The sequence below is a fragment of the Balaenoptera musculus genome, chromosome 12, assembly GCF_009873245.2.
Source record: "Balaenoptera musculus isolate JJ_BM4_2016_0621 chromosome 12, mBalMus1.pri.v3, whole genome shotgun sequence".
NCBI classification, from domain to species: Eukaryota; Metazoa; Chordata; class Mammalia; order Artiodactyla; family Balaenopteridae; genus Balaenoptera; species Balaenoptera musculus.
Genome location: NC_045796.1, coordinates 12,324,263 through 12,337,928, shown reverse-complemented (window position 1 = coordinate 12,337,928; position 13,666 = coordinate 12,324,263). Strand labels below are relative to the sequence as shown.

The following is a 13,666-nucleotide window of genomic DNA, read 5'->3' as shown; positions in this document are numbered from 1 at the left end:
CCTAAAAGTAGCAGTTTCAGTGTTTTTTAAGAAGGTGGTTCAGCTGGCAGCATCCCCAGGGTTCTGCATTCCTGGGGGGGTGGGGGGCGGCGGGCAGCCCTTTGGGCCGGGTCGTCGTGGGCCGCTTTGCCACAGTCCTCACCGCGCACGCAGTCTCCCCGACGCTGAGTGTCAGTTGCCATGATTGACACTGAAAATGAAATGATTTTTTCATTTACTTAAGTTGTTTTACTTCTGGTAGAATTAGGAGAAAAGTGAAAAGGTTCAGTCTACTTCTGTATCAGTAGTGGAAAAACGAAAGATATTTCTGTAGAGTTTCATATTTAAAAAAAAAAACCAGAACAGAGCATTTTGGTGTGTGCTGAAGAATACGTGCACGCGTTTCATTTACAAACAAATGGTTTCCGTTTCTTAAGCACGCAGCACCCAGGCCTGCTTGATTCATACATTTTAAACAGCCCAGGAGGTATGAGACTGATCCCTCCTCTGGATAGTAAAATTTTCCTTCTGTGTTCAGAGACCACTCTTTTGCTTTTATTTTAGGCCATTTCTTCTCTTTCAGCAGCAAACTCCCTTGCCTTCCTTAAGATCAATTGTTGGGTCTCCTGCCCGGTGGGCTGGCAACAGTCTGTAATTTGCACACTCATGGGGACTCTGGAACTAGGTTCCTTTCTGCCTTCTCCACTGGAGCCCCAATGTTCCCTAGACTTTGTGGCACCAAAGAGGGCCTGTGGCCTCGTTTATCCTGAGTGGGGTGACCAAGAGAGCTGTGCTCTGGGCTCCCTCAGGCACAAGACTGAAGCCTTAGGACTCTCTAACATGTGCATTTAATTTTTAGTGAAAAACATAATCTGGTGTTGTCTGTTTGTTCTGTTTTACAAGGTGATTCTGGCTTCATGGTGAAGATAAACTAAAAGGGATGGAGAGAGCAGGGAAGAACCGTGAACATTGACTTCGGTTGTTCTGGAGGGTGATTGGGTGGAAGAGGGGGGTAGGATGTGTGTGGATAATGACAGAAAGACTGAACTTAATTAGTGGAATTTTTAGGGTGGCTGATCTAAAGGCCGGGGAAGGAGTTCTCGTCTATCAGTTGGTTACTTCACAGTGGAATGTGCTCCCTAATAGAGCTGTGAACTTTCCATCACTCCACGTATTTAGGGAGAAGAGATGGGCCCATCTGTCAGGATACTGGAGGCGGTTCTCAAATTAGAAGCAGGACCAGGCTCGATAGATGACCTGCACGGTCTCTTCAAAAACTCAGATTCAGTTATTCTCTGAATTAAACTGATTAGGAACCTTTCAGCTAAAACAGTTTCACTTCAGTCCCTAAAAAGAAAATATTGTGAGTGGAGTGAGAGGCAGAATATAACGCTTCTTAATTACATTTAGTTCTGGGCAGATTACTTGTACTTTTCTTAAATATTCTGATACAACCCTTCAAAAATGTAAACAGATGTGTCTAGTGGTTAATATTTATAAGCCAGGATTTTGCAAGCATCATTCCTAAATGATTATTTTCTACTAAATTTTTTTATTTTACCTTAGCTGAAACTCATTTTGTAGTTTTATTTTTGGTAGCATGATTATTAATACAGATTTTGTCATTTATATAAAAATTTTACCTGTTCCTTGTTATAAAGCATTCTATTTAATTTCAAAATTTAGCATTTTATACATTGTCAGTAACTGTTAGTTGTCAAAGTGTATTTAATTTGGGTATAAGGACTTACAGAAAAAGCCCTTTAAAGGAAAACGTTTTTTAAGAATTTGTTTTAAATCTTAATTTTTACATCACTTAATATTTGCTCATTCTTACAAAAGTAATTAACTGGTCATTTGGTTAAATTATTAGAGCTAGCTTGTTATGGAATATAAGGTACCACTTGGACTTTATAAACATTTACACCATAAAATCTCTCATTTTCATAACTGTCTCCATTAAAAAATTTCTTTTGCACATTTGATGCCTTTAAAATGCTTAGAAAAAGATTGTATTATGAAATTTAGATTCGTTGTGGTTTTAAAGCAATACATACCATGCTAGTATTGGATTTTTTTTTTTATACCTATATCCCCTCCCTCTTGGACCTCCCTCCCACCGCCCCAGTATTGCATTTTGAAGCATCTTAAAATTGACTATTAATTTTGTAGGCACCTCCAGTTCGCTTTTAAAAAGTTAAAAATTCATTTTGCTCTTTATTTTGTTCTCATTTAATAAATACTAAGTTTTTCATTGATTCTATGGGGGCACTCTATTTTCTTCTTTTTTTTAAACTTTGGGTTTATTTATTTATTTATTTATTTATTTATGGCTGTGTTGGGTCTTCGTTTCTGTGCAAGGGCTTTCTCTAGTTGCCGCAAGTGGGGGCGACTCTTCATCGCGGTGCGCGGGCCTCTCACTATCGCAGCCTCTCTTGTTGCGGAGCACAGGCTCCAGACGCGCAGGCTCAGTAGTTGTGGCTCACGGGCCTAGTTGCTCCGCGGCATGTGGGATCCTCCCAGACCAGGGCTCGAACCCGTGTCCCCTGTGTTGGCAGGCAGATTCTCAACCACTGCGCCACCAGGGAAGCCCTCTATTTTCTTCTTAATCAACATTTGTGAAGCTGTGGTTTAAAAGCAATGTGTACCATGCTAGCATTACATTTTGAATTATCTTAAAGTTGACTGGTTTTAAAGATGCATGGCCGTGGGCTGCTCAGGCATCTTCTTGAGGCCGAAGCATCCTGGAATGGGAAACGCTACAGGAGAACCACTGGGGAATTTCAAGTGGAAACTCTGAAAGTTGGGCTCAGTGGGCATTGAGAACTTGTGGGTGGCTTATTTTAAATAAAGGGGTTTTAGAGGCTTCTGACACAAAGACATAGACTGCACCAGATGCTCTTTTCTTTTTAATAATTTTATTTAAATTATTTATTTATTTATTTGGCCGCACTGTGGGGCTTGCGGGATCTTAGTTCCCCGACCAGGGATTGAACCCGGGCCCTCGGCAGTGAAAGCACAGTGTCCTAATCACTGGACCGCCAGGGAATTCCCAGATGCTCTTTTCTTTGCATGTTCACCCCCACTGCCATCATCACTGTCATCTCCCATTCATTCATTCATTCATTCATTCACTGACTCAGTGGATATTTATTGGGTATTATTCATCATGTGCCAGTTACATTTTAAAGTACTAGACTTAACAGTAGACACTTTTTTTTTTTTTTTAAATTTACCATCTTAACCTTTTTTTAAAAAAATTTATTTATTTATTTATTTATTTTTGGCTGTGTTGGGTCTTCATTTCTCTGCGAGGGCTTTCTCCAGTTGCGGCAAGCGGGGGCCACTCTTCATCGCGGTGCGCGGGCCTCTCACTGTCGCGGCCTCTCTTGTTGCAGAGCACGGGCTCCAGACGCGCAGGCTCAGTAATTTTGGCTCACGGGCCCAGTTGCTCCGCGGCATGTGGGATCCTCCCAGACCAGGGCTCGAACCCGTGTCCCCCGCATTAGCAGGCAGATTCTCAACCACTGCGCCACCAGGGAAGCCCAACAGTAGACACTTTTAACAAGATCTCTGCTTTATGGAGTTTGCATTCTCAGGCAGGCACTGTGTTAAACAATCAGCATGTATTATTTTACTTAATCCTTACAGCAGCTCTGTGAGGTAGGTAATATCATCCCCATTTTGTAGATGGAGAAGCTAAGTTAGGTGATGTGTCTGATATCACACAGCGGGGTCTGAGGTCAGGGCAGAGGGGCGCTAATGGCTGGGCCCTGAGCTGTTCTGCCGGCCCCCAGGGAACAATGACTGGTAGCAAATGAATTGTATGTGTCAGTTGTACACTTGTGTGGGTTTTCAGTGTCACACATGGGCGGTAAAACCTTCACGGCAGTTTGGATATGAAGGCCAACCATGCATGCTTTCACTTGTCTCTGGTCTAATTCAGAAGCATTTGGTTTTAGAAACAGACTTGTTCGATTTGTGCCTTTTGATGAAATGGGGGAGAAAAGTCACCTCCCCAAGTAATATTTCTTCGGATTTTAGGGTTTTCACATGAATATTTTGCAGATTTCATTTTCTTCTGGTATTGCCTTCATCCTAGGACATTTTTGCAATGACATTACTCAAGTTCCATGTTTTTTCAACCCACGTTATTTGAAGTATTGCTTTTCCATCAGCAGCAGACTAAAAGCTCTTTCAGCACATGAGCGTGTTGTGGAGTTTTTTGCTCATTTGTGTAATTTCCTCAAAGGTGGATGTTTATATTTGTGAGAGATTATTTGATCTTTTGGAATCCTGTTTGGGTAAAAGTAATTTATGTTTTTAGCCTTTATTTATTATTACTATTATATTTTACATATATATGTGTGTGTGTGTATATATCTATATCTATATATATCCAGATGAAGCCCTTAGAATTGACTATAGATTATCAATAAAGAATGATGCTTGGGACTTCACTGGTGGCGCAGTGGTTAAGAATCCGCCTGCCAATGCAGGGGACATGGGTTCGAGCCCTGGTCTAGGAAGATCCCACATGCTGTGGAACAACTAAGCCCGTGCACCACAACTACTGAGCCCGCGTGCCACAACTACTGAAGCCCACGTGCCTAGAGCCCATGCTCCGCAACAAGAGAAGACACTGCAGTGAGAGGCCTGCACACCACCACGAAGAGTAGCCCCTGCTCTCCACAACTAGAGAAAGCCCGCGCGCAGCAAAGAAGACCCAATGCAGCCAAAAATAAATAAACAAACAAATAAATAAACAAAAAAGGAGTGGTCTCAGCTATATATGGCTTCACTCTTTTTTTTTTTTAAATTTTATTGGAGTATAGTTGTTCAGTTATACATATACATATATTCAGTCTTTTTTAGATTCTTTTGTCATATAGGTTATCACAGAATATTGAGTAGAGTTCCCTGTGCTATGTAGGTCCTTGTTGGTTATCTATCTTATATATAGTAGTGTGTGTATGTTCATTCCAAGGTCCTGATTTATCCCTCCCCCTGCCCCATGTTTCCCCTTTGGTAACCATAAGTTTGTTTTTGATATCTGCAAGTCTGTTTCTGTTTTGTAAATAAGTACATTTGTATCATTTTTAAAAATTAGATTCCACATAGGAGGGATATCATATGATATTTGTCTTTGTCTGTCTGACTTACTTCACCTAGTATGGTAATCTCTAGGTCCATCCATGTTGCTGAAAATGGTGTTATTTCATTCTTTTTTATGGCTAATATTCCCTTGTATACATGGACCACATCTTCTTTATCCATTCCTCTGTTGATGGACATTAGGTTGTTTCCATGGCTTGGCTATTGTAAATAGTGCTGCAGTGAACACTAGGGTGCATGTATCTTTTTTTTTTTTCTTTTATTTACTTTTTTATACAGCAGGTTCTTATTAGTCATCCATTTTATACACATCAGTGTATACATGTCAATCCCAATCTCCCAATTCATCTCACCACCCCCCCCCCCCCCCGCCACTTTCCCCCCTTGGTGTCCATATGTTTGTTCTCTACATCTGTGTCTCAATTTCTGCCCTGCAAAACTTTTTTTATACAGCAGGTTCTTATTAGTTATCTATTTTATACATGTTAGTGTATATATGTCAATCCCAATCTCCCCCCAACCTTTTATTAAGAAAATTTGCAAAAATACAGAAAAGTCCAAAGAATTGTATAGTGAACAATAAACCCACCACTTGAATTCTATAATTGTTAACATTTTGCTATATTTGCTTTTACATGTGTCATTTTGCATGGTGTGTTTGAGGATAGAATACTTCTTAAGTAGTAATTTACATAATGCTCAGAGATCTTTGCCAAGGAATTCAGTTTTAGATGCCTGTTAATGCATATGTCCAGTTATATTATTATGTCAGAATGAGGCATTAGAAAGATAAAGTCTAGGTTTTATGATGTGGAAATATGCTGGGTTTTGTAATTTTTGGATTGAGTACTAAACTGAGAGTATTTTGCTGTAGCTGGACAAAGTCTAAAGAACTTGAAAAATCTGACATAGTTTGAAACCCCAAGTGACTCTATAAATTCATAGAACTAAAGTTATTTGGGTGACCTCAGTGAAAAAAAAAATGGAACTAGGCAATGCAAACCCTTTGGAAGTGTCTGAGGAATGTTAGAAGTAAGTCAGTCTTTTGGGTAGTTCTGGCTTAGAGCAATCTACCTGTAAAATGTATCAAAAGGTCAGAATTGTCTTAAGAATAATAGGGATGTGCAACTGTTTCCACACAATTAATTGTTCTTCTGATGCTTTTTCCACCCTCCGAAACATATCTCTTTAAAACTTCCTTCTTCTTTCTGACATAACTCCCCTCCTCTCCTTCACATCAAGGAGCAGTTCTTCTGTCTTAAGGTTGTTTGGAAAACATATGCTTGTTTAATGCTGGCTGATATTTTATTTTACTTAATTTTTTTGGTAATAGAAATGATGGTGCTGGATCTAAAGGAATAGGAGCTAAGTGACTTAAACAGCATACTTGCTTCTTCTGTATTTACCCAGAGAATTTTTAAATACAGACACACGTCAAATTAATATTTTGGGAATTCCCATGTTTTCTGTTAGGTGGCTTGGCTTCCCTGGCAACCTTGTGACTTGTGGTTACTTGGGTGGCAGGACCTGGCTCTGCTGCCTGCTGCTGACCTTGAGCAAGTCACTTAAAGCCTCGTTTCTGATTTGCTAACTGAGGGGCTTGGAGCAAGGAATTTTTCAGTTTTTCTCCACCAGCACTAAAAATTCCTTGGTTCTATGTTCACTAATTTAAGTTTTTGTGGAGGTTAGAATACTTTTTATAACTATTGGGCTGATGATCTTATGTAATGGCCCTTATTATTTGTCAACTAAGATTAGAAAGTGTATTTTCAAGCATGTATTAACTACATGGAAACTATATGGAAACAGCATTCTGTTTGCACATGTGTGCACCTGTATGTGTAGATCATGCATGTGTACATATATATTCATTTTTCATGCAAGATAAGGAATTAAAAGCTTATATGTCTAAACTAGAATCTTGTCTTTAATATTATGTAAGAATCTTGTCTGTTGCACATATAGAGCCATTCACATTTTTTTATGAAAAGTATTTTCTTAAAAAACTCTTGCCATGTGTTTGTCCAGGATAACTTGGAAACTTCTGCTTAAACTGTTTTCTTCTATGGACTATAATTTCAAAAATTGAAACTGAAATTAAAATTGAAAATCTGCTCCACAGATGTAACCTTGTTTTCCCATTTGGCAACCCCTCCATCCCCAGTAACTAATATAAAATGATCTGAAAATGTTGCTTTATCTTTTGGGCATACTTTAAATGGAAGGTCTTTCATCAAAAGGTACAGCAAGACTTAACCCTTGAACCTCTGGTCTATCCCTTTTTTTGTTTTTTTAACAATTCAATGTTAATTTTTGAGAAAATAGCGACCCTTTGAGATAACAGGGACTTCCGATGTAGGGCTCTGTAGGGCACTGCTACTTCACTGAGAAACGAAGCAACTCCAGCAAGGCACACAGAGTAAGTATACACCCGCTATTTTGCAAATCACAAAATTATTTTGAAGGGCTGCTCTTGAGGCAGTGTTTTTATGACCGTCACATTCCAGCTGTGGTTTTGGAGATAGAATGTTTACTACCGCTCTAAACACAAGGATGGTAGGTGTGTATTCTTCCTGCTGAGAAGGCTTAAAAAAGCAGCTGAGGCTCCCTTCAAGTGAGTAAACCTTTATTCAGCAAACTCTGGAGCCGCGTTCCTATGGAACTTTGGTGGTAATTCTGGAATGCGAGGCCAACAGCAGCGCAGTCATGGGCGAGCCCGGCTCCGAGGCCCTGATGGCAGGCTGTCCTGCCTAATCGCTGCCGGCAGCCCATGGAAAACCACTTTCTGGTTAAGTCTGCATCATACTTCTCCACCAATGGAAAAAATTGAACATGATGAGGGTGTGTAGCTAGCAGACAAAAATATATCCAGCACTGCACAGGATCTCTTTTTAGCTCTTAACGGCCGAGCACTTGAAGTGTTAGACGTTGTTTCCTGCCTTACTGTGAGCAGGAAGAAGAGGGAGTCCACGGATGTGTATATAGACCTTGACTCTGGGAAACTTGGTGGACTAATTAAAAGAGCCTGAGAAGAACTGGCTGCATCCAAAGTTCTGGCAAAGGTAAGGGTATAAATGTTTATTTTCCCCCTTTTGCAGTTGAGACTTCATGTTATATGTGAAATATCAGTGTTTCTTGAAATGTTCCTTTTGGTAACATGTCATCATGTGCTGAATTTTGTTTTACATTATTTTGTACTTGGGCTGCCCACGTTGGTGTGCATGAGGGAACAGTCCCTTTCAAGTTGAGTGTCTATATGCTTTCACACACCTATTGGTGATTTATCACAGCTGCCCATCCCGTTTTACTAATTAACTCTCTCCCAAAGCTGATGGTATACGTTGTATGGATTTATTTTTCCTGCTATCTCAAGAAAGTGCCATTCCTCAGTCTGACCATGTGAAAGCACTAATGACTATGACCTTATCTTTACCAGTTAATTCTTTCAGGGCACAAAGGGAAATGAAAATGTGCGCAGAGATTATATCTTATAGTTTCCTGCTCATTATGTAACTTCCTCAGGCCTTACTTTTGAGCTTGAGTGAGCTCCTTGGTTTAAGAGTTTCTTTTTAGACTTGTAATTTGATGTTCACTCTTTATTCATGTTTATCCTTAACTTTTGTCTCCAACTTTCTGAGAAAGAAAGGGAATCCTTCGTCAGCTGTGTGTGTGTGGAGGGGGGCAGTGCTTTATTTAAGTAGGATGATTGATTCATGTCATAATCCCTCAGGGGCGGCTCATTCATTAGGCGTTTGTCTGAGCGCTGAGTTTATCAGCAAGGATTGAGCAACCCCGCTCGGCAGAGTATTTCCCTCAGCTTTATGTTAATTTGGCCAAGCATGTAATTCTCGGAAAATTGGTAGGTGGAGAGACAGAAATAGGAAGCTTTCTTGAAGTCATTGTAACTTGGAAGATTATTTATAGAATTTCTGGAAAGTCAGTGTACTGCAGAACAGCTGCTAGAGTTTTCCCTAACACGTCTCAGCGTTTCACTGTGGCCCTCCGTCATACTTAGGGATTCTAGTTTTGTACTTACTTTCAGTTGAATGAGGTTATGAGTTATTTTAGGGTGGGTGATGTGTGTGCCTCTTCAATGTGTGTCTTCCTTTACAGAAATGTCTTTTAGGGATGGAGGAATGTGAGTGCTGTCCAGGTAGGTTAGAACTAATAGAAATGCTGGTAGTGTTTTATTTCTTGCTCTTCCTTTGAATGTAGAAATTGCTGCTGTGACAGAGCCGGCAGCCACGTAGAGCAGGGACAGAGCAAACCCCACCTGTCTTCTTGTGTAGTCACATTAACACATGTCAACCACTTTGATTTTCACCAGAGGTTGTAGACAGAAACTGAAGTCTGTTGAAGAACCTTCTGACTCCACTCCATACTGACATGGTGTTTTGAATGCAAGTAGATAACACCTTTCTTTCAATACTTTAGTGCAGAGGGAGTGACTTGCAAAGCCTTCTCCTTACCCCAGGCCTGATCTAGGATGCCTGGAAGTGCGAGATAAGGGCTGGGCTCCTTGCCAAGAGATTATCCTTCTGAAGTGGTCCTTCACTTAACCACTAAGTAGGGCAGATGATTGTGTCTTGGTGGTCCAAGACTGTGTTTGAGAAGAGCCATATTCCCTTTTTCAGAAGTATAAAGTTAGTGTAGGGTCCCTACAACCTCTTCCTGTTCAACAGCTATCGAATGAATGTGGAAACAACACAGAGAGAAGCCTGGAGGGAAAAGCTCACACTCCTTAAGTATCTGATGGGGCCCCTTTCTGTGTCTGTCTGTGGCTTCAGGTTTAGCCCACTTTGTAAGACTCATTTACATAAAGATAATAAACCCCATTAGTGAGATCCCTTAAAAGGGGAGTAATAATAAGTATAAATAAATAAGTAATAATTTGCATTTGTCATCTGAAATTGTGTTCCTTAAATAAGGAACAAGATAAAATGGTTTTACTAGAAAAACTAAAAAAAAAAAAAAAATTAGATAAAGGTATGGACTCAAAAGAAATAGCGATAATATTAGAGACAGGGAAAAGAAATAATATTAGTAGTTGATAAACCTGAATTTCTGACTGTTGACACAGAAAGGTTCTAAACATTGTGTTTATAACAGTTTGAATTTTAGTAATGGTGGGTTGAGTGTCTTTTGATTATTCAGTTCTATCTCAGATGGACTCCCAAATGCTAGGAGGTGTTAATGTCAGTATGCCAGGAATACATCATACACTCTATTGTCAGCTATTTATAGTCTGTAGTATTGTAGAGTTGAAAAGGGACCTTAGGCAATTTTTCAGATGGGACAACTGAAAACCTACAGAAATGAAATGGCATGTCCAAAGTTACTGAGATGGTTGGTTGCCGAGCTGGGATGTGATACCAGTTATCTTGTTGGTCTTTCCCTACACTACCTGTTTCTTTAATTGGGAGTACTTTGGCTCATTCTGATATATCTTTATAAATTGACACATACGTACCCGTTTTCCTCTGTTCCTCCCTCCCTCCCTCTCTCTCTCTCTCCCTCCCTCCCTCCCTCCCTTCCTTCCTTCCTTCCTTCCTTTCTTTCATTGACTTACATACTTAATTACTTTCCAAACCAGACAGGCTTAAAGCTCTAGTCAGAGACAAGACAAAGACTTTTGTTTTTCTTGGATCCTAATGAAGTTCAAAGCTGTACACTCAGTTGATGGTCATCATTCCCGTTGACTATTGCCAGAGAGAGAGTTAGGTGCCCATGTGTTAACCTATATGACAAGGCAGCTTTGGCTAGACTTCATCTGTCAATCTGTCCCTCTTTGTGGCCTTATATTGAGAGGTTTTTTCCCCATGATCCCACTCTAATAGAAGACTGACGTTTTCATTAGTTCTGTGCCTGACAAGAGAGGCTCTGGAAGGGAACAGAAGACAGCAGATGGACTTCAACTTTGGTGCCAAGGTAATGTAAGGCCCTTTTGGAAAAATAAACTTTACATATAAAGTGATAGACTAAGTAATCATTTTGTTCTAGGAAAGGGATGTGGTAAGTGCTGCAGATAGTGTTGGGATGGAGTTGGTCCAGGGTGTTCCTAAAACTTAAATAAAGGTTTAGAAATCCTGGGTATCTTTAGGACAACACTGGAAAGCAATAATAATCCCCATCCTGTTTTTGTACTTGACCTTGACACATCTCTAGTTGCAGAATTGAGTAGGATTGCTGAGATGTGAAGGGCTAAAGAGATGCAGAGTGTATGGGCTGGGAAAGACAAAAGCTAAAAGTCCATACCATTAAAGCCAATGAAAAGAAACTCTGAGTGGAGAGAATGAAAATAGATTTGTTTTCAAGTCATCTGTAGCCACTCCTGGAAGGTAGAGTGACAAGTGAAAGGCAGCATTGTTCACAGACAGACATAAGCCAAGAAAACCCAAGATATCAAAAGGTAATAGAGAGTAAAGAGCTTCATGAAAAGTGTACCCACATTCATGGAACACAGACACACACACACAGTCACATATATGTATATACATATATATTCCATTGACAATTGATAGCATGATCACAAATTAATCAAAAGTTAAATACAAAACAACCCCCAAACCCAGAAGTAACCGGAACATAGCAAAAACCTTGACTTACTTTTTCTACCCTACATGTGACCTAGAGAGAAAAAAAACTGGAAATTATAAGAAGACACAGTGAGAAATAATTTGCCAAAAAGTTCCTTACTAGAGTTGATACCCTTTTGTCCTGGTGCCTTACCTCGTGTGTTTATTATTAGTTCTCAGATGTTTTTCTGAAGTTTCTCTAATAGTAGAGCGTCATGGCTCTAGGGCCAGTTCCCCCTCTGGGGCATGAACAGGCTTGGGGAGAAGCCTCCTTCCCCTTTGGCTAATAAAGGACAACACCAGAATTTCCCCTCTCTCTCCTGCCACATCAAATTCTCAGATTTCTTCTGAAGACACACACACCCACACCCCCACACACCCCCTCCCCCCCACACACTTTTTTTAGATTCCTACCGCCTGATTCTCTCTTCTTTACAGTAAAACTCCTTGACGAGTTGTCTCTATTCACCATCTTCAGTTTCATGGACCTCATCCTCAGACTCACTCCAACCCAGCTTTCTCCACCTGGACTCTGCTCCGGTCAAGTTCACCGATAGCCTCCACGTTGCTGAGCCCAGGGCTCTGTTCTCAGTCCTTGTTACGTGAACTATCAGAAGCATTTGGTACTTGCTCGTGATCTCCTCCCTGAAAAGCCTCTTTTCAGTGGGCTTTGTCAGCAACATATTTTCTTGGTTTCCTCTTAATTGGATCCACTGACCGCTCTTCCTGTTTCTCCTTATTTCTTGGCCTCTTGGTGTTGGAGCACTACTGGGCCTCCTTGGGCCTCTTCTCTTCCCTTTGTTTACTTATTCCCTCAGGGAGCTCATCCAGTGTATTTTTTTTTTTTTTAAATAAATTTACTTATTTTTTATTTATTTATTTTTGGCTGTGTTGGGTCTTCGTTGCTGTGCGCCGGCTTTCTCTAGGTGCAGAGAGCGAGGGCTACTCTTTGTTGCGGTGCACGGGCTTCTCAATGCGGTGGCTTCCCTTGTTGTGGAGCACGGGATCTGGGCACAAGGGCTTCAGTAGTTGTGGCACGTGGGCTCAGTAGTTGTGGCTCACGGGCTTAGTTGCTCTGCGGCATGTGGGATCTTCCCGGGCCAGGGCTCGAACCCGTGTCGCTTGCATTGGCAGGCAGATTCTTAACCACTGCACCACCAGGGAAGCCCCAGTGTATGTTTTAAGTACCATCTTCACGTGGGTGATAGAAAATTTGTACCTCAGGCCCATCTCTCCCTGGAACTGTAGGCTCCTAAATGCCAGTGTCTACTCAGCGTTGCCACTTTGATGTCCAATGGGCATCTCCCACCTGACAAAAGCAGACGCCACCTCCTTGTCTTCCTCCCAAGCCCGCTCTGCTCTGCCTTCCCCATTCTCCCGGTGGCTTAGTGTGAAGATTGCGATGTCGTCCTTGACCTGTCACCGCTCACTCCCAACCACCTGAGACTCCTGTTGGCTCTCCCTTCACCTGTCTCCAGACTCCCAACCCTCCCACCTGAGTGCAACCCACATCACCTCTCGTGTGAATTACCCTCCCAGCCCAACAGGCCCTGGCTTCCCCCTTGCTGCCAGCGGTCCAGATCCCCAGGGCAGCTGCAGGGGTCCTCTTGAAACATGCCCCATGATGAGCCATCTCTATTCACAGCCCTCTAATCATGACTTGCCATCTCAGCGTGAAAGCCAGAGTCCTTACGATGTCCCTTCGGCTGCGCCCTCTGGCTCCTCGTCCCCTCTGACAGCTCCTGCTCTAGCGAGCTGACCTCCTGCGAGCTGACCTCCTGCGTGTCCATCAGTCTGGGCATTTGCACCTTCTGTCCTCTGCTTCAGAGGCTCTTTCTTTCCCCAGAATCCGCATGTTCTCCCCTCCAGCAAGTCCTTGCTTAAATGTCACCAGTCATGAGGACTTCTCTGCTCCCCTTTCTAAACCTATAGCTCCCCTCTCCCCACATTGCCTATTTCCCCCTTCACCCTTTAGTTTTTTGCTAAAGTACTTAATC

At 41.6% G+C, this 13,666-nt stretch overlaps 1 protein-coding gene across 3 annotated transcripts in view; it reads left to right on the top strand.

The window, feature by feature from the left end:
• Nucleotides 1-13,666, top strand: part of TIAM2 (TIAM Rac1 associated GEF 2) — a 230,507-nt gene that overhangs the window by 97,041 nt on the left and 119,800 nt on the right. Inside the window, exon 1 of one of the 3 annotated variants that reach the window (XM_036871918.1) lies at nt 8,021-8,156. The exons of the other annotated variants lie outside the window; for them this stretch is intronic. The gene's annotated coding sequence lies outside the window, so the exon portion shown is untranslated. Of the gene's footprint in view, nt 1-8,020; nt 8,157-13,666 lie in introns of those variants that run through there. 3 annotated transcript variants of the gene reach the window in all.